Here is a 19,524-nt window from a genome sequence, read left to right as displayed (position 1 = left end):
TACATGAATCATGTGACTTAAACGTCACTGAAATAATAATAATAATAATAATAATAATAATAATAAATTAGATTTATATAGCGCCTTTCAAAACACGCTGTACAAAAAAGGAGAAAAAGAAAACTAAGCCAAACTTAAATAATGCTGCCACGCTCTGTCTCCGAAATTGCGTCAGCTGGTGCGGGGGGGGGGGGGGGGGGGACGGAGAGCAGCCCCGAGTCCGAGGACCGCAGGCTTCGGGAAGAGGTGTGTTGGTGGAGGAGGTCTGAAAGGTACTGGGTATTTCACAGGGAGCCAGTGTGGGTGAATGAGAGTGGAGGTTGAGTTCTGGACATATTGTAGCCCGTCCAGGGTTTTACTGGGAACCCCGAACAGGACTCCATTGCAGTAGTCCAGACGATTTGAGATGAAGCCATGGATCAAGGTCTCAGCAACGGTGTTTGAGAGTGACGGCCGGAGTCGGGAGATGTTCTTGAGATGGAAAAAAGCGGATTTGGTGACGGGTTTGATATGTGACTGTAGAGTCCAGGATGACGCCCACTCTACCCTGTCCTTCCAGTCACACATCAAATACGTCCACTTACACGTCGCTGAAGAGCTGAAAACATCACATCTGTGTGGAGCGATGATGAGGAGACTGTAACCTTCCTCAGATTTCCAGAAAACCATCAAAAGAAAATGTAGTGAATGTTTGTTTCCATCCACTGCTGTTGTGTGAATATCAGCAGATAAACAGCAGGTGGCGCTGATTCTCCAGTCGGTGCCGTTAAACCGTCGCAGAAGAAGAAGAACACAACGAGATGACGTCATTAAAAGAGCGACAGTCAAAGCTCAAACGATGGAAAACATGATGGAAATATGACATTTCTGTTAGTTTCATGTGTTCATGTGAGGAAGGTTACAGTCTCCTCATCATCGCTCCACACAGATCTGATGTTTTCAGCTCTTCGGTGACGTCTAAGTCTGTTTTTTGCTTTTTATACAAACAAATATACTTTTTATGTGCAAATTGAAAATGCGAATATAAAAACAGCGACCACCTTTCTCTGCTCGAACTGTTGGAATCTGCTGCAATAAACTAAATGTCAGGAAGTCGCTGCGAAAACGGAAACAGTATACACCGTTTCTTCTTCGCTGGTTTTCTGTGGTTGACTTGCTTGTTGTGTGTTCATGTGGACGAAGGTTTTTGCAGAAACAAGCTGAAACTCCTGCTGTGGTTTTGTTATTTTTGCTCAAAAACGTCCTTTTAGAATTAAGCGGCTTCATATAGATGAAGACATACTTACACAGTGTGTGACTATATGACTATAGTTCCTTACAGATTGCTTTCTGGATAAAAACACATATACATGAGCGTAACGGTCCTTCTTATCCCCAGCCTCTATAATAGTTCTTATACTGTTTAAATTATATGGATGTTATTTATGCTTTGCCATTGTACATCCTTCATCTGTGACCATTTGGTGCCATTTGGAGATAGATATCATGTTTAATATGTGATAATATTACAAAGTTTTTGATAAATTAACACTTTTTTTTGATAGCATTGGTTTATTATGGTTTTTGACCACACTGTAAGATTTCTATCAGTACTTTTGCTCTTAATTCACTTGTTATTTTCTATTCTTGACCTTTGGAGAGTTTTGTGGTTATTTGTATTTTTCTAGTCTTTCTGAAGCTTTTTTAGTGCCTCTGTTCTGGCGACAGCTGTGACCGGAGGCTTTGTGTTTTCGGGTTGTCCGTCCGTCATGTTCGGAACGCTTGGAGGGAATTTCTTCAAATTTGGCACGAACGTCCACTTGGACTCAAGGATGAAACACAAAACATGTTCTTGGCCATAACTCAATTAAATAATGAAATTTTATATCCAAAAGTTCAAAGGTCAACTTCACTATAACATTATAAAGTTCACTTTTCTAGCTGTTATTTGACGCCATAACTCAGGAACAGAGGGGTAGACTGACTGTATTTCACGTTTGGTCGGATACTGAACTGGTGACACTAATCTTCAAACTGGTGATTGTTTAGATCTTCTGTGCTGCTGGTTGAAGATGTGTGTGAAGCAGCAACATCCATATCTGAAGCATCGTCTACTGTCATCGCTACAACTTTGTGTTCTATCAGAATCAGATTTACTGGCCAAACATGTGATATACAATACATTTATTAAATTCCTTCAAATATTATGAGTCTGGACAGACATGGATGTAAACTGACTTCAGTAGATCTCTGATTGGATGACTGAGGCAGCTCCTTTGTACATATATATATATATACTGTATATGGAGGTGTTGTGATGCTGCCTGTGTGTTGCAGTTAATACTCATTTAAAAACTACTTATTATGAGTATCAGCATCTTTACTTTACTTGATAAATGAACCATGATGTCTTGGATCTAGTTGAATGTCTTCAGTATAAGTTGAGGTTGTTGCAGACACTAAATATAAAGCTTCATGTGGGTTGTTGCAGCTCGTTGAACCTGCTTTTCTTGTGGGTTTTTAATGTTTGGACGTTTGCCCGAGTCGGTGAAACACGTCCAACTGTTCTTCATCCAAACACACAACAAAAAAAAACAAGACTGAAAAAACAAACTGAGACATCACGCTCAATTTACTGTTTCTCAGAGAGCTTCTTCTTCTGCCAGCGTTTCCTGATCTCTCTTCTTCTCTGGCACTTATATTTGCTGTTAAGCCGTTTCAGTGAGAGAGACATCACAGCTGAGCGCCGCAGCGGCTTCCTGCAGAGCCGCACTGACTCTAATCTGCCTCTTTACACTTCTTACACAGCAGTGAAGGGAAAAACCTCCAGACTCGACAGCACACGCGTGTCTGCTGGACTCCTTCACTGTCGCTTTTTATACAAACTCAAAACACACCAAGAGCACAAACTCAGTGACGACAGCAGGAAACGGATGTAGAAATAATAAACATGTAATATGAAGAAATACAAATGAATCTAAAACAGTAGAAGCCTCGTGTCATATTTCCATTTCACTGCATTAGGAGCTTTATTGATAATTATGACGTCCATATCTCACAACATCTTTATCTTGTGATTATAAGATGCTAAATTATAATCCTGAGCTACAAAAACCCTAATTATGGGAAAATATGATGATTTTTTTTTTTTTTTTTTTTTTTAAAAAGCAGCTATAATGAATATTTTTAATAATGACTTCAGTAGCTTAGAATTATAAATACAATATGTTGTATTTATAATTTAGCATCTTATAATTACCAGACCCATATCTCATAATTACCATGTCATAATTATGAAAAAGAAATCCCATAATTACAAATATTACCTCATAATTCAGGCCTGACTGGAAAGCTGCGTTACTGAGCTGCATCTTCATCCCGTTTTCAGTAGAGAGTTGAAGATATGATGATCAGTCCTTCTGTCGGTTGGTCTTTTTCCTTCAAGCAGCCGACGGACTGGAAACGTCGGAGCGGCTCGGCTGATTCTTCTCAGCTGAAACCTCCAGAGGATCCACGTGTGGTGGAGGAGAGTCGGAGGAGGAGGTCTGACCTCTGACCTGCTCATCCTGTATGTGGGCGAACTGTTTGTGTAAGTAAGTTACAAACTGACGCAAATCAGGAAGAATTTATGACATCCCAAATTTATTTTGAGTATTTTCACCATGAGTTTTGTACATTTATTCTTCTTGTTGCTGTTTCTCTTTGCTTCTTACTCACATCCTCATTGTCTAAGTTTTGTGTATCGTAGCAACACTTTTAATGTCTGTTACTGTCTTGTTTTTATTGTGTTTATGTTTTCATGGTGTTTGTGTTGTTTTTTTTTTGCCTGTGGCAGACAGGAAACATACCTGGTTGGGATTGAACCAGTAACCTTTCAGCTACTAAAGCGCTTCATGGTTTTATGTTTTTATGCTGCAGTAAGAATTTCCTCTTGTGGGACAATAAAGATCTGAACTGAACTGATTGTATTTATTTATTTGTTGGATATTTTAGTTCATCAGCCTTAGAAATTATAAATATCCATAAAAAGTTGTATGAATAATGTATTTGTGATGGTTCTGATAGCTGGTTCCATTTTGGATCCAATACAATACTCAGATATGTTAAATTCAGACAAATCTCTTGTTAAATCTTTTATCTTTCGCTACTCTTTTTTATTGGCAAAGATGAATAGTAAACATAAAGGTAGGCTTCAATCATTTGTTCTACATTTCCATGTTTACGCTGTCTGGACTGTAGTTACAGCAGACTGGTTCAAATAGTAAATTAACTGCACTTATATAGAACTTTTCAGTGGACAAAGTGCTCTACAGCTGTTTTTCCAGTGGTTAAGATGGTCTGAAGAGTGGGCAAAAAAACCCCACAGCTAATACTACATGAATATTGACGGAGGAAAAGCTGACAAACTAACAAAACACCAAATTTTCACTGTTTTAGATTTTATGAACGAAGCGGCTCGCTCATCCACCAAGTGGGCAAAGTGACTCCGATGCCGAGATTCTATATTCTTCTTCCTGTCAACAAATCTCATGTTTGGATCCAAACCAACGATGAACTGATGCACTAACAACAAGTAGTGTGTTTGTATCAAAGCCTGATATATCTGATTCCTTCATGCCCTCTCTGCCTTACACAGAACTACTCTCCAGAGACTGAAAACGTGATGCTGTTATTAGTCTTTGGAGCCGTTTCTAAACAAACTAACGTGACCAAACTCTTCATGATGAAGTAAAATGTCACCCAGTGCAGCGGTGTGGCTCACTGATGTGTTTTTAATAGTTTAGTACAATAAGAAAAATACAGAAATTCACCAGTGGTAAACTTTAAAATACATTTTTCACAACTGATTTTCTGCATAACAGATGAAGACTGAGATATTAACTGTATTTAAGTCACACTAGAAGGTGTGAGAAGATGTTTTTGTGCTGCTGGTCTTCAGTCCAGACTTCTGTTTTAAGTGTTTCAGGAATGTTTCAGGTCCGACCTTGTAAGATTACTGTTGTAACTTCTCCGTTAAAGTGACTTGTGTGCTTCTTCATTCGTACATCTGGCGTCAGATTAATATAAAGGGATGCTGCTGGTCTGAAAGGGGCTTTTTGTTCACGTTTCTAAATAATGTGGCTGAGTTTGAATTGATTGATTTCACCCCTCATATTAAATTGAGGACGCCAGAAAATACTTGTGTGTGTTTCGGTAAAATAAACACTCCTCCGAGGAAATTTGCATAACAGCCGCATCCGCAGTTCAACTCCGATTCGACTCTCTCACTCATTGGATTGTAAAGAGGCTGCTTTAACACGGGAAACACTGACAGGGCCACTTCATTTAAAGATGCATCACCCTGATCCCCGCAGGTTAATGCACCTCCTGAGTATTGAATATGAAGTCCATGACATCACCTTATCGATCAGGAACATTTAACATCAATCCTGCCGGCGTCCTCGTCCCCTGCAGAGGCTCAATAAAGCTTCTCTACTCATCTCATCGCTGACAACACATGATAGGACTGTGAGCGACTCCGCCGTGATGGATCGTATGTCCCGAGTCCTGACATGTAAACGCAGCAGCGGATGTTCCTGAAGTGAAGGACGCCGGACAGAACGGCCTCCGAAGGTCAAACGACGGATGATTTATCAAAGTCATGGAGGGACTTTCCCTCTCACTCAGTGACATAAATCACTCTGAGAGCACAGCAAGTATCAGAAGAAGCTTTTACTCAAAATCACTTCAGTGCAGCAAATACAGCCTACATGAGGTTTTGTCTTTCATATTGTTATTATATATATATATATTAGGGGTGTGCTCGAATACAAATACAAATAATTTTGCTGCCTCAACAAATACAGATACAAATACAAATACTGGGCTGATTTCAGTTCAGTTAGAAAAATTTAAAAAATAAACACTCGCTGCTGTTTTGAAGATGCTACGTGATCATATGTAACCAGAGTAAACAGGCTAACTTAGCTAAGCCAGCTAGCATACGTCCATGAGCATGCTACAGCTAAATGGTGCGCTGCCAAAACATTCCAGGTAGAAACTGCTCTCTAGAATTATTGTTCCAACGTCAGAGTTAGTGGATTATTAAATTATTCTGACAGTAATTGTTTGGAGCATCCTATACTGAACATCCTTTGCCCAACGGTTTGAGACGAATAGACGTACCGTTACACCTCTACTGCAGACCCGAAATAATGTTCCTGCTAAATCATATATTCTGTATATTTGTTTTTCTTTGGAACGTGAATGTCAGTCTCCACAAGTTATTTATATGTTGTATTATTGTCAATCCCATGTAAGATTATGGGACCTATTTAACAGTATGAAAATTCATTCACTCACACATATTTATATATATATATACGTATATAGAAACATATTTCCACCTGTAACTTTAGTTTCCTGCTACAACTTGAATCACTGAAGTTTACAATAAACAACTTTCTCTCTATTTCTCTATACATCAATGATATGAGCCAAAAGAAAGACTCAGTATTTAACTGCAAGCATTTAAGTTTTAATGACAAATCTGTAATTTAATTTAGTGATTTCCAGATATTGTGTCCATTGGTTTAAAATAAGATGTTCTGGCACTTCTAGAGAAAGAGCGCCTTGGTGCAAAACCTAATGTTAAGCTGTGTCTCAAATCACATACTGTTAGTACACTTTCATGTAGTACACTATGTACTTACTGGCGTAGTGCGCAAATTTCTACAGGGTAGTGTTGTCTCAAATCAAACACAGCCGTTGTGCACTTAACCGGAAATGACTTACCGCAAATTAGCATTAGCTAGCGTTAGCATTAGCTAGCGTTAGCATTAGCTAGCGTTAGCATTCATGTTATCATTAGCGCTACCAAATCATTACAGACTGCTAAATTAACCCAAAAAACATACTGATGGCTTATATCCAACAACAGTATAGTGGTGCTTAGTGCTAAAAAACACATGTATAACTTAAATTTGTATAATGTGGTGATGTTCACTGTAGTTACAACGTACCCGGCTGCCATTTCTAGTTTGGAAAGTGGTCCCTCCCCTTCTGCTATGTAGCCAAGATGGCGACCATTGAGGGCGAGAAGTGTCCATAGTTCCACACTCAACTTTTTGACTGTTTTGAGTGCACCATCCGGGTTCTCTCAGTGCATTTTTCCATACTTCTCAGTGTGAACGCAGAAGTGTAAGTACAGAGCACAGCATTAGTTTTCAAATATGGGAGATTTTTTTCAGCGGGTGGATAAAATATGTTCAGATGAGACAGTCTTCAGTAATGTGCAGCCGTATCTTTATAATCCAACACACAACAGAGGTTTGTGATACTGATGGTGAATCGAAGGAAGTCTGTGTTTCATACATACGGTGTGAAAGATCCAATAAATGGAAACTGTTCAGTGTGAATCAGGTTGTGGTGACAGATGGGTTGAAATTGTATGTAGTGTGTAGTTTGTGTTTGATAGAGGATCTGGCAACTTGAGTAACGTCAGACAAACATACATAACTTACGGATCCGTGTATGACGATTATTCATAATAAAGTTTGAGGGCCGAGCAAATGACTGGAGTTTCTGAGGAGAAACAACAAAACAGGAGGACGCTGGGAGATGACCTTGACAGATGGGAGAAATGGGAGTGTTGGCAGGTGGAGACAAACATTTCTTACTGTGGAGTCTTTGTTGTTAACCTGGATTACTGGAAAACTATAGCAGAGACTATGGCTGGACACCAGTACGCCACTTTCCCTCTACATCAGTTAAAGCCTCACTGATAAATTGGCTGATATTAGTTTATCACATATATAACACTGTATATGTTAGTAATATAATAGTTTAGAAATATCAGACGTGTTTAAGGTCATGTAGTGAATGATCCTCGTGTGATCCTCACAGCTCAACTTCACTGTGAGCCAGAGATTAAAAAAAAAATAGCCTCATGGTTAATCTATAAGAGCACCAAAATCAATCAGAGGTTAATTTAGGAAACAAAACACAAGTTGAGGTGGAGGTCTGCTGGATTCTTAATGAAATCAGCCTGTTTGATGAGGAGTTAAAACGCCACAACAAGCAGGAAACCAGTGTGATTAAGGAGAGGACGGAGTGACTGATGGAACCCAGATTACACACCATCATCCACCAGTTAGACTATCGATCTGTGTTTAGCTAACCGTCGCTCCGGCTGCGGTCTGTGAGCTCAGGTGCTCACACGCACGCACGCACGCCACGCAGGGATCAGGGAGGCCGAGCCAAGCCCTGGAGGCCCCTCCGGTGCGCCGCCTCCTGTCCTCCTGTCCTCCTGTCCTCCTGTCCTTCCCCCCCTCCGCCCCCCCTCAGGCCATCCTCAACCCCTGCCACGCAGGATGACAGATGGCCGGCTTCCCACAACAACATGCAGCGCTGTAGCAAAATGCCAAGCCTCCTGCACGGCCTTATCAGAGCTTTATAGACGGAGCAGAAGAGTCCCGAGGCGCTCCGGGTTTTTAGGTTAACGCGCAAGAAGGGAGCAGTGATGAGAAAACAGCTCACACGAGGCGCTGCGGTCAGCAGGTTCAGGTAGAAAACTGGTGCAACATGGGTAAATATATCTATAACACAGTAACTATGGCCTGATTGAGATTTGATATGAATATTCAGAATCCTGGAAGGAAGATTCATGATAATGTTGATGATTGATGCTGACATGGTATCACAGAAAGTAGTGAAAGTCATGACATTTGTTGTAAATATTCACAATCTCTTGAAGATAAAGTTTTTTTTAAAGCTTTAACACCAGAAAATCTTGACCTCTAGTTGTCTGAAGTTCTCTTTTTTCTTTCACCAAACCTTCAACCAGAAGAGATCAGTTTTCTGCTTGAAGTTACTCTTTAACAGCAAGTCTAGTTTATTAATAATAATAATAAAACTTTATTTATATAGAACATTTCAAACAAAAAGATGCAAATCAAATGTGCTTCACAAAACATGACACAACAAACATGAAATGAAGACTATGAACCGCTGACAGCTGGATGCTGGTCGCCCTTTAGGTCCAGTCACCAACTCTGGATCAGGCCTCCTCCTCTTCCTCTTCCTCTTCCTCTTCCTCCTCCTCTTCCTCCTCCAGGCTTTTACACAGACAGAAGGTTTGGAAGTCATCACCTGTAGGAACTGTTCACATCAACATTCAAGGCTTCATTTTCTTCCATTGCTGCAGAAAAGAGTCTTTCATCCATTTCTTGATCCCTGAAGAATGTCTGTATTATAACTCTGATATTAAATTATTTTTCCACCTCCGGCAGTTTATCACTTACCTTTGTACCATTAAAGGTTATTTAAAGGTTATTCACTGGACTTGAACTGCTTAAATTTCAATAAAAACCGAAAAACTGACGGGTAGTGTAATAAATTGAATGGATATTGCACAATAAATCAGAACATCATAAATAGTAAATTTAAGTGTCTGTTTCTGTTTTGTTCTGTTGGGAAATGAGGCTTTAACAAAAAAAAGAAAAAAAAATGTTGTTTGGAGGTTTGATTTTGTGATTCTTCACACCAAAATACGGCTAAGAGACAAAAGATGTGGATACTGAAATGTTTAGCAGAAACATCAGCACTATGAAACTGTTTAGACAAACACACACACACACACACACACACACACACACACACACACACACGGTGGTAGATTATGCACATGAAGCCTCGGGGGAGCTGGACTGTTGCTGAGCTGAGAGGCTTATTCCTGAGACGAGGACAGAAAGAGAAAACAGAGAAGACAGAGAACGAAGGACACTGCTGCTGCTGAAAAACACAAATACTGCACACACACACATACACACACACACACACACACACACACACACACACACAACACAAATAAATGAACTCAAAGACACTCAGACAGTAACGTGGTTGTCTGGCTGTAACCAGGTGCTACACAACAACAAAACAAAACCGTTCGTGTCTGAATTATTAAAAGGTTGTTGATATTTGGATTCAAGGTTCAAATTAACCCAAATTACAAATGTAACTGTGTTCTCACTTCCCTCCAGTGGTGTCTGTCAGTGATCTTTTTTTTTTTTTTTTGTCTAAAAAAAAAAAACGGTTCTTAAAACTCAACAGGAACAGTGTCTCCTTTACTCCGGATAATCCACTGAACACACTGTCAGCAGCTTTTTTAGAGACTGTTTCTGTGGTAAAATTCAATAATTTGTGCTCTCAGTTTAATATACACACTAGGGGATGTGCAGAAAGCCCAGTATTTGTATTTGTATCTGTGTTTGTTGAGGCAGTAAAATTATTTGTATTTGTATTCGAATAAAAGTGAAAAGAAGCTTAAAAATCCTGTTTTTGTTTTTATGACACTTTTAATTTTAGAAAATTAAAGTGTAACAAGACAGACCTCTACCTATTTATACACCCATAACACAGAGACAACACAGCGTGTAACGCGTAGAGAAGAACTTTAAAGGTAACTATTGCTTTGCATTTTTCATTTATTGCCTATTTTTTACAACCTAACTTTGTGGAAACGAGAAGAGGAACAACAGGTTATGGAGAGTCTCTTGGGAGCACTTTGCTTGTGTCAGTAGCTCAGCTTTATCTCTGGGGAACACCCCCAACGCTAGCTAACGTTAGCATTCGTGTTATCGTTCACACTATCAAATCATTACAGGCTGCTAAATTAACCCAAAAAACATACTGATGGCTTAAATCCGACAACAGTATAGTGGTGCTTAGTGCTAAAAAACACATGTATAACTCACATTTATATAATGTGGTGATGTTCACCGTAGTTACGATGTACCCGTCTGCCATTTCCAGTTTGAAAAGTGGTCCCTCCCCTTCCGCTACGTAGCCAAGATGGCGACCACTGAGGGCGATAAGTGTCCATAGTTCCACACTCAACTTTTTGGCTGTTTTGAGTTGCACCATCCGGGTTCTCTCAGTGCATTTTTCCATACTTCTCAGCTTAAAAATCCTGTTTTTGTGTAACAAGACAGACCTCTACCTATTTATACACCCATAACACAGAGACAACACAGCGTGTAACGCGTAGAGAAGAACTTTAAAGGTAATTATTGCTTTGCATTTTTCATTTATTGTCTATTTTTTACAACCTAACTTTGTGGAAAGGAGAAGAGGAACAACAGCTTCTCAGTGTGAACGCACTTATGCGCTCAAAATGTGAAGCGTAAGTACAGAAGTTTGTGATTTGAGACACTGAATGTGTCATTCTGCTGCAGTGAATTTCAGCGTGGGCAGTTTTTGTTGGACGCTATTGCCGACGCCGACCTGCGGTTGGGTGTCAGAAGCTCTCGCGCAATGCATGCCGGTACATGTAGGCTCCGTGAGCAAGAAGACTCAGTTTTCTCGGTCAATATAGCACGCACTGATGGATTTACTGCTTCCAGTGACTACATTTACCATCAACACTGGTTGGACAGCCACATAAAACGTGGTGAAATTTCCCTCTAATAGTCTCTTCTCTAATAAAAGACAACCCCGCTTTTTCAAACATTATTTCCAGAATAAATATCATCTTATATTCAGGACAATATGGTATTTAATGTGTAAAGAGGAGCTCAGTTTTTATGCACCAAACTCTTTTAAATCCAGGCTGAAGACTTCTCTGTTCTGTTTTTCATATCTCACACTGCACTGTCATCTTCATTCTCCCATTTAATCTATTTCATTCTATTTTACCTTATTTTATCTTCTAATCTTAAAAAATCCTATTTTTTCTGTGTCATTGTGGTTCTTGTCTTAGAGTCTTTTATGTTTTATGTAAAGCACTCTGAATGTTGAAAGGTGCTTTACAGATAAACTTACCTCACAGGTTCAGGCTGTGCAGAAAGGCAGATTAAATAAATTAATACAATTTACAAGATTTATAAAAAAAACACTTGGCTTTACACAGCGGACAGTAAAAACTGACAGAGAGCAGCGAGGTGAAGAGAAGAAGAAATAATGTCAAATATGTGCAGGAAAACATCAAAGTAGCACATGTTGTACTTCAAAGAGTGGCGGTATTTGCATATTCTCTCACTGGAGTCTCTTATTAACGTCTGAGCTGAGCGCCATCTGATGAAGAGCATGTCAGTGTGTCAGAGGAGGGCAGCGTATTGATTACAGGCTGCTGCTGCTGCTGCTGCTGAATCCGCTCTGTGTGAGTTTCACTCAGAGGATGTTTTGGCTCTTTTTTTTTCAATTTCCTTAATTTACAGGCTCATGGCAGAGTCATTAAATGTGTCACCAGACTGACACAAGGACAAGCTGTTCAGAAATGCATCATTTTACATGTGAGATACAACCTCATCTCCTGCACTGCCTTTACATACTCTCATCGCTTTTATATCTCTGTTACTTCTGTAATGTATTTAAGTATTGAACTGTATTGTATTGTAATACTTGTTGAAGCAACGCATTGATAACATTAAGTCACTAATTCGTAATAATCTGTCGAGGGACTACGGATGAAAATGAGCTCATTAGCGAATTCGGGCACATTTACATTGATGTGGAAACTGAAACGTTGCAACTCAACATAATACAGAACAGAAACCTGCAGAGACACAGAGGCAGCTGCATGGATGTATAATAAGAGCTGGATAGGGCGCCGCCGCTCAGCCTTGCAGCCAATTTTTCCCAGTGGCCACTCGCGGTATTGCAGCGAAAAATCCCCCTGTGGCCCAAAAAGGATTTTCCCCCATAGACCACCACTGTAAAAGAGACGTTGACAGGACGCCTCGCACTGCAAACAACATCAATTATGACTCTTTCTATTATGAACTTTTGATTTATGTTTGTCAAACTGTCCTCGAGCCGAGAAAAGCGACTTAAAAATCTGTGATGTCATCACAATGTAAAGTCTATGGGCTGAGCGGGAGCTCGTGGGCGGGGCCAGCGGGGGAAACACCACTGCGCATATTCAGTGGGTCGCACAATGCGGAAGCAAACCTGGAAGCTAGAAACTTTTTTTGGCGTATGCGCCAGGCGAGCAATTCCTATTGGACTGAATGGGCGCCATTTTTAGTCCAGTATCCAGCTCTTATCATACATCCATGAGCAGCTGTCGCACTGAGAGAAGGTTCCATGTAGAAGCTGCTGCGCCAAAATATGCCAATAAAAATCATACAATCTACAAACCATTTTAAATAAATTGGCAGCCGTGATGATGATTACATGATTAACAGTATAAATTTTACATTGTTTGTTTTACTTACATATTTTTTGTTAATTTCGTCATTAATTCAGATTAAGGCATTATAATTATTAAACTTAGACTACGACAGTACCTCAGAGAAAGTTCTTAAATCGCACAGTGAACTCACATTTCTCCGTTTTGCCTCTTCAGGTTAGGCTAACATATTGTTGCTAATTTTGGAGCTAACCTCCTTTACTTTTCCAGCATTTGGGGAAACAACAGACGTGACTTTTTAGCATTTATTAACTGACACACTGTAGTCTGTGCTGTACATTTACTGCCAGACTGACAACTTACTACTAACCTTTTCCTCTGCTCCGCTCGCATCCACCGTCACTTTCCTGCCCCTCGCTGTTTCCCGCTCGCTACGCAAACATACTAAGTACTGTCCTATTCCTAAACGGAGTTACACAACTGATATTTAGCGTTATTTTTGGTATTAAAAAAATATCTTTTGGCCTGGCGGGGATTCGTTGATATTATTACAGGAGAAACGCTGATTCAATAAACATTCAGTAAACCTTCAGTAAACGTTGAGTACAGTTAGACCCAGCAGTCTCCGTTAGGCGAGTTCAAAGTTGTGAAAACAACGGGGGTGTTTTGAATACACCCCCGTTGTTTTCACATGTAATTTGTTAGTCTGTCCCTCCCGCCGCAGGAAATAATGGATTAATCCTGGAAAGCTGTTGATGTAGCACTTTTCTCCTTATGAAAGTAATTTGGAGATTATTCGACCAATGAGAATTTAGTCGGACGAGAACATATCGACCAACTAATCGACCAGTCGACCAGCAGACTGCAGCCCTACCAGTCACTCCACTCATGCATACACGCTGGATAAACAGCCTGCCCTGCCCTTCCTGTTCCTCCCCTCTCCCCAGATACACCTGGTGGAGATCTGCACTGTTGTAGTTCAGATATGCAACACTTGTGTCAGCAGGACGTTACACTTGCTCAAAGGAAACATCTCTAATCACACACTAAGAGAAACAAACCTGCTGTTTTGGTGTCTCTCTGGAGTATTAGCGTGAAGCGTGTCGTGCATAATCCTCAAGTTTTCCTTAATTTTCACCGCGGTTCACACTTCAAAGAGAGCTCAACCCCTTACATCCAGTAAACTTAATCCCTCCCACACAAACAGCTGTCTGTCAGCGGAGGATCCTCAACCTCTCTGACACGTGACTCACTAAAAACTTCTCAGCAGCTTAGTCAGCTAATTTCCACCAGGAAGCTAATGGGGGGAAAATGTAAACTGAGAGCTTCACCCTCTCTGTTCTGGGTTCAGCGGTTACACTTTGTCTCAGGTTTCATGTCTTAGATTTATTTTTTGCTCCTGTGAAACCTGAATATGATGATCAGTGATGTAACGGTATTTATTGACCTTTTTGTTTGGTTTTAATAATAGATTGAACAATATCCTTTTACATAATGCTAATTTATTCATGCTATTTGTTTTTTTTTTTCTACATACCTGCCAGGTTCTGTGCAAAAACAGAATTGTAAGGTTTTACAATTTTAAAATAGAGTCTTTTTTATTTCATTTTATTAATTATATTTCACATAACTTGACTACTGTAAGGTGGTTTTCTCATTTTCATAAACCAATCCTGGTCACCAGCTGAAAGCACCACATTCACTGCATCTCAATCTGCTTTTACTCATTTAATCAATTTGTTTGGGAATTTGAATCACTAAAAGTACAATATCAACTAAAGCGGCTCCTGTGTTATGACCTCATTTGGTGGCGACCACTGATTTGTATCCCAGCGTAGGAGAGAAAGTTGCACTGGACTTACTGGGAACTTGAAGGGACCAGTATATGGCAACAGCCCAACAGCAAGTTTGTGAACCAGAGTCTAAAAGGTTAATCTGGCAATGCATATAACCATTATTGCAACAGTATTTTATCACAAGATTTTAGTTAAATAGGTCCTGAATGCTCACTGAAATATTTAGATCATCTGTAACAGACTTTAAAGCTGCAACCAACTATTTTGAGTCTTTTTTAAAAAAAAAAAAAAAAAGTCCAAATTCTCTGATAACAGCTTCTAAAATGTGAATATTTTCTGTTTTTTTAGTCCTATATGACGGTAAACTGAATATCTTTGGGTTGTGGACATTTTGATCTTCATTTTTCACCGTTTTCTGACATTTTATGGACCAAACAACTAGTTGATTGATCGGCGATGAAAATAATTGTTAGTTTTAGCCCTAATAGACACTCAAAGAACTTATATTTTCAATCAAGTGTGTAGTCCAGCTTTAACACCCTAGACATATTTTGACCTACAGATTAAAAATATGCTCCTCAAAAATGATAAACATGTTTTAATCTTGAATACAGAAGAGGTTCAGTCAAATTCAAAGTTATTACAAACTAGCATTTTAGAAATACAGAAGACACTGAGATTATAAATCCTCCAACAGAACCATCAACCAAACTTATTCATTCAACTTTTCAATCATGTTTTCTGTAAATGTTATCTTCCTACATTATGGTCTCATAACTCTGGTGGAGAATACAACATTTGTTTGTCTAAAACCAGTCAGAATGTGTTTATGTGTGCAGTAGGAGTGTAACAGTACCAGATAAACTCTTTATAATTCACCCAAATTGTCGTAAATATCACCAAGGACATCGGTGTCCTCTATAATGAAATGTGTCCTGAGTGCAGCTTGAAACTTTCATTTTTAGGCTCACCTAATTGCTGACGGTAAATATACTGCAGGGTGTGTCCGACCTGGTGTTGTTTACTTAGGAAAAGGGACGCTGTCGGAAAGCAGCCACTTGTCTGCTTGTGTAAGGAAATAACAGCGGAGCCATGTTTGTCCTGTGTGTCTGCGTACATGCAGCGTTCCTCTGCTTATTTATGCTCATTATGTTTTTTCCATGCCGGTCTGAGGGTGGCTGTAGTCCTGCTGTCTTCCTGCCAAATGTGTGCCCTAGTTGCAGTTGGCAGCACTTCTCAGGCCGCAGTCCAATGTACACAGTGCACCTGTCAGCTCTGACGGGGACAGTACAGCCTTGTTTTCTACCTGTACTGCCGTGTCGGCTTCAAGACAGATACTTCACTCATCTAAACCATCAGCTGGAACAGGATTCATGGGTCATGAGTGTCACTGAAACTGTAGCTGAGCCTGTTATGACTCATAAAATGACAAACCAAAGCAAATATGTTGGTGGTGAGAAGTTTACACGGTCGGTGCATCAGTGTTGAAAATCTGTGTAAACAGAAAGCAGAAATAAAAACTTGAGCTGCTGCTGGTGTCTGCAGCTCTACAGCAGATTTTATATTTCTTTTAAAATGAAGCGTTTCGTAATCCAGCGCCACTACCAACAAGGACTTCCTTATTTACATTATGTAATGATTGATGAACATGATAAGAGAGCAGTGGTAGACCAACAGCAACAGAATCTTCTATCCTTCTCTGATCCATTACAATGAGATTTACAGATAGACATTCAATAATCACCATTTTTCATTACTTTATTTGATGCTTGCACTAATTTTTTGTAATTTCTTTTCATATTATTTCATAATCACATCCTTTCATAGAACATATAATCATGTAATTCTACTTTATAGATAACAAATAGACTCACACATCACACTGTGGTTGGCTCAGTCAGTATCTCAATTAAGAGGATAATTAACATAACATACATTTTTCATTTTATAATCTCTGAGTCTGAACACAGTGTGGAAACGGAGGAGACAAAAGGCATTAATGCTGCAGCAGGGATTGTTTGTATATCACCAAGTTCCCTCAGTATTACTGTACTGCACTGCAGTGTGGTGAGCCAGTGGCCTGTTATCCCTGGTTGATAACATCTGATGGTCTGCTGTCTGTTGGTTAGCTCTGTTAGCTCCAGCAACAGACTGGCAGAACAGCAGCTCTGCCTGCAGGCCGACCCAGTCAGTTTATATAATGCATATGTATGTGTGTGTATATATATATATATATATATATATATATATATTTAAGAACTGCATTTTAATAGGGAACAATATCGACTAAGTTCTTGCAGACAATAAAGTTGTGGCCGGTGAATCGGACTTTCTTGACTGACAAGGAACCAAAGTATCCTGCAAACTCCTCAGATGTTCATCGGGTGAAAAGAGGTTTGAGAACCAAATAAACAGGCTAAATGATATCAAACAGCAGTTTCAGCATCGGACTGGAACAGGCGTCAGATGAATGCCACATTGCTGTCATCATTTCAACAGAAAAATACCTTTCTCCAGAGAGACATTTGAGGAGTAATTCTTAAAATAACTGCACTCTGGTCTGATAAGGAGTCACTCCTTTTGGCAAAGCAGTCATTTCCCGCCGCTGTTTGCTGTTCATACTCATACATACTCATAGAACCTAAGAGGACAAAGAGATAGAATATCAATCTTGTGTAAAAGGGGTCTTAGATATGTGATCACACCTGAAGAAGACGGCCGTCTCTGTTCATGTGCAGCCAATTAAACCATATCCCTAAGTTGTAAACATGTGATTCGCTGTTACTGACCCCAAACCTGATCTTTCCATGGAGCTATTACTCATGGGTTTGTCTGAAAGGTTGCTGTAATTAAGAAGGTTCCTGGCAGAGAGTCGACCTCGAGGAATCTAAGTGGCAGTGATGATTGCTCTTGTCAAATCTGTGTTTTCTTTCCAGCCTCCTCTAACCTTGGAAACACAGGACCATCCTTCATTTAAGAGGACATATTCTGCACATTTCCTGGGGCTCTACTGGAATATCTTTGCATGATTTCCAGTTAAAAACTCCTTATTTATCTTCTACTGGTCCTTTATGCAGCCCCTCAGTTCAGCCTAGGTCTGAAACAGGCCGTTTTAGCTCCTGTCTCTTTAAGGCCCGCCTCCCGATGAGCCCACTCTGTTCTGATTGGTCAGCTTCAGGAAGCTTCCTCCGGCTCCGGAGGCTACGTAAACAAACTATAGTAGCAGGATTTCACTTCTTTTTCTCCGTCTTTACTCCAAATGTCAACTTCTCAAATCCATCCGTACATGTTGGAGCTAAATCACATCTGAGATATGTGGACAACACATGAAAACACCTTAGCAACCACCTTAGCAACCACCTTAGACAGCAAACAAAGACTACCAATGGTCGGCTGTTTGTGGGAATGTACGAACAATCTGATGTCATCACGAGGAGGAAGTAGAGGTAACTTTGCAAACTAATTATTTTGGACTGAGTGAAATGTATCCGTAGGGTACCAGACGTTAGGATTGAATGTCTGGTTAGATTCTTGTTGACTCATACTTTACATGGAGTTGTCAGTAATTTTAATCAAGGTAATGGTCCGATTCATTTCGTCACCTGTCAATGGCGTCATACCCCCTCTACCAAATAGTATACACATAATAGATAGATAGATAGTACGTCAGCGTTGTGGTTGTCTGTCGGAAACTGTCATAAATGGAGTTTTTTATTCAGTTTTAAGCCACATTTTTATGATAAACTTTTTAGATCTTGGTCGTTTTTAACTATATCTTTTAACTGGATGAAGGATTTTAGTGATTGGACATCTAGATCTTAAGTTATCAGAGAAACAAGCTGAGCAAACGTTAGCAGCGGCTCAGCTAACACCACCTACCGGACGTCCTGTGTCCGCCGAACAGCATCGGAGAAACACTTGATTTTTTATGTGAGACAACTTTTATTTATTTATAACATTTATTGTTTTGACTGAGAGACCCCTACTGGCAGAAATGACATATTGTGTGTTTAAGATCTGCGTGGAGTTCATGCAGTGATTTGGCTCCTCTGTCTCTTATATACTCTGCAGGGATTTATCCTGACAGCTGACCTCAAGTGAAATCCATTTACAGGAGGCAGCAGTTTGGTTTTAATCTCATTGATCAGTGTGGAGCTGAGGAAGCGGCAGATATGTTCAATTTACCAGATTAGAACCCGACACTGGAGGGTTTAAAGTCACAGAGCTGAGCTATTAGCCCCTAAACTGCTGACACTCCAGTGTGCCTCCAGGAAACCGTCATATAATAATAATAATAATAATCATAATAATTGGTGTTGACTATGCTCTAAAGCTTGTAAATTCATAGAGATTCTAAACTTTGAATCCAAGTTTAGAATTAGTTTCTACGAACATGGATCACTTCCTCTATTCCCATTATTATGATCCTGACAGGGATAACTGGATTAAAAAGAACAATTACAACTAGAAATTAAAAATGAATGAAGCTACCAAGCTCTTTTTGAAATGTAAATATAGTTTTTGCCAACTGATATCACTCTGCTAGCTGCTACAACACACAAGCTAACGGTCAAGTACAGTTTTTGTTTGATTGGAGACAGCTGGTCATTCCCAAACCATGTGATTAATTGGGTAAAT

The 19,524-nt window shown here is 39.7% G+C and overlaps 1 long non-coding RNA gene across 1 annotated transcript; it reads right to left on the bottom strand.

Moving 5' to 3' along the window:
* Positions 1-15,469: 15,469 nt before the first annotated feature.
* On the bottom strand, positions 15,470-17,507 carry LOC121890887. Its single transcript, XR_006093962.1, has 2 exons — positions 17,394-17,507; positions 15,470-16,378 (listed from the first exon to the last, which is right to left on the bottom strand). It is a non-coding gene; the product is annotated as an uncharacterized LOC121890887 (long non-coding RNA).
* Between the last annotated feature and the right edge of the window lie 2,017 nt (positions 17,508-19,524).

Source organism: Thunnus maccoyii, chromosome 23 (assembly GCF_910596095.1).
Source record: "Thunnus maccoyii chromosome 23, fThuMac1.1, whole genome shotgun sequence".
In the NCBI taxonomy this organism is placed as follows: domain Eukaryota; kingdom Metazoa; phylum Chordata; class Actinopteri; order Scombriformes; family Scombridae; genus Thunnus; species Thunnus maccoyii.
The sequence above is the reverse complement of the archived record's forward strand: the minus strand, read 5'-3'. Positions and strand labels throughout refer to the sequence as shown.